Here is a 1,758-nt window from a genome sequence, read left to right as displayed (position 1 = left end):
TAAAGAAAATATCTAATTAAAGAAAAAAGCGTTGTATTTTCCATGTAATGTTTATAACACACAAAGTTAAATGGAGCCTTCAGTTTCCAAACCTCCCAATTTAGTAGAGAACGATCGGTCAGCATCAAGAAAGAACATACAATACTTCCTTGAGCTAGATTGAATTTAGCCACCCTCGCCCCTCCCTTTCTTAAGGGTGTGGCCTGTCAAGGTCATGGTGAAGGTTTCTGGGAGAGTTATGCAGGAAGGGGAGGGGCTTCCAGGGCTCTTTTTAAAAACCCATCAGCTCTAACATCAGGACCATTTGCAAGGGAGCTGCAGCCAATGGAGGAGGCAGAGGCATGGCCCCGGGAGCAGACATGAGTGAAGCACAAGTGAAGAAGAAGCCTGGATATGTGAATTTAGAGATGTCCATCCTGTCTCCTTGCAAGAGAAAGCAGCCCCTAGACCAGAAGGCAGAAGAGAAACAGCCCTCAGAGAGTGGGGGGAACACTGGCAGGAATTCCAAGTCCTCTCCCATAGGCAAAGGTAGGATTTAGATCTTTGAACTACTGATGGGCTTGGGAAGGTAAGGAGGGAGGCCGACTGCACTCTGTGCAGTCCATGCACAGCTGAAAACAAAATGTGTGTGTGTGTGTGTGTGTGTGTGTGTTCGCGTGTGTGCATGTGTGTGTGTGTGTGTGTGTGTGTGTGTGTGTGTCTGGGCTTGCACCCATGTGTGTCTGCTTTTTGCCAACGGCTGTGTCAGCTGAGTATTCTTGGGACTGTGTTTTGGAGTGTTTGCTGAGACAGCTTGGGAACATCCAAAGTAGGTACAACCATGTTAGGGGAGGTACTGCATGGGATTTTAAGGCATGCTAGGAGCTTGGCCTTATGGAGCCTGATCTCAGGCTTGGGGACCTGTCACCAATCACCTCTTCTTCCCCCAGAGAACATCTGGCCACGTCCGGAGGCTAAGGTCCCCAGTCAGAAGCGATCTGGGCAAAGTTGGGTCTTCTCCTGCGGACCCCAGAAGAGATGCAGCAAGCTGGGAGAGAAGTGGAGGGCCAGACCATCTAGCTCCAGAGAGAGAGGAAAGGACAAGCAAGGCTCCACCCACAGGAGAGGTAGGTCTGGGCTTTGAAGAAGCCCTACTCAGGGCCCATCAGCCCTGGGAGCTAAACAAACCCTGAATGGGACACAGCTGGTGGTGACTGTCCAGATGGGGCTTCAGGTTCAAAAGAGCTGTGGGGAGGGTGTGTTGGAAGGGGCCTGCATTTCCACAGGATGTTAAAAAAGATCCTCTGGGGAGTGGTTTAGGGCAGGGGAGCCCACTGAGTTAAATGAAATCAGTGTGTAAAATGAGTAAGGCCCATTGTCTCTCCCACAGATTCCTTGCCCACGAAACTGCAAGTAAAGGACCGAAGGCCCCAGCCAAGATCTCCTGTGAGGACTCTTAAACACTGTCGCTCTGGAGACAGCCAAGGTGCACCCTACTACTCTGCCAAGAGGTGCTGACTGCCTTCTTCTCAGGAAGCCAGCTCATCCCTGACCTTCTCACAGCTTATGTCCAGAGTCTTCACCAAAACGGGTGCCATGCAGGCGACCCTGGATGACCTGCAAACCCCCGGAGGTGCCTTTCTGCGCGTGCCCTCAAGCAGCCTTTAGCCCACCATCTCTCAGCGGGCCTGGCTTACTTGGCAACTGTCGAATGCAGGAGCCGCACTGCACTGGGCGCTTCACACAGTCAATTCTATCTTGACAGACTCACAGGCCAGA

General features: G+C 51.7%; 1 pseudogene; it reads left to right on the top strand.

Annotated features, from left to right (window-relative positions):
* The first annotated feature begins 341 nt into the window (after positions 1-341).
* Positions 342-1,758, top strand: part of LOC116095263 — a 3,687-nt pseudogene continuing 2,270 nt past the window's right edge.

Source organism: Mastomys coucha, unplaced genomic scaffold, assembly GCF_008632895.1.
Source record: "Mastomys coucha isolate ucsf_1 unplaced genomic scaffold, UCSF_Mcou_1 pScaffold18, whole genome shotgun sequence".
Classification (NCBI taxonomy): Eukaryota; Metazoa; Chordata; class Mammalia; order Rodentia; family Muridae; genus Mastomys; species Mastomys coucha.
The sequence above is the reverse complement of the archived record's forward strand: the minus strand, read 5'-3'. Positions and strand labels throughout refer to the sequence as shown.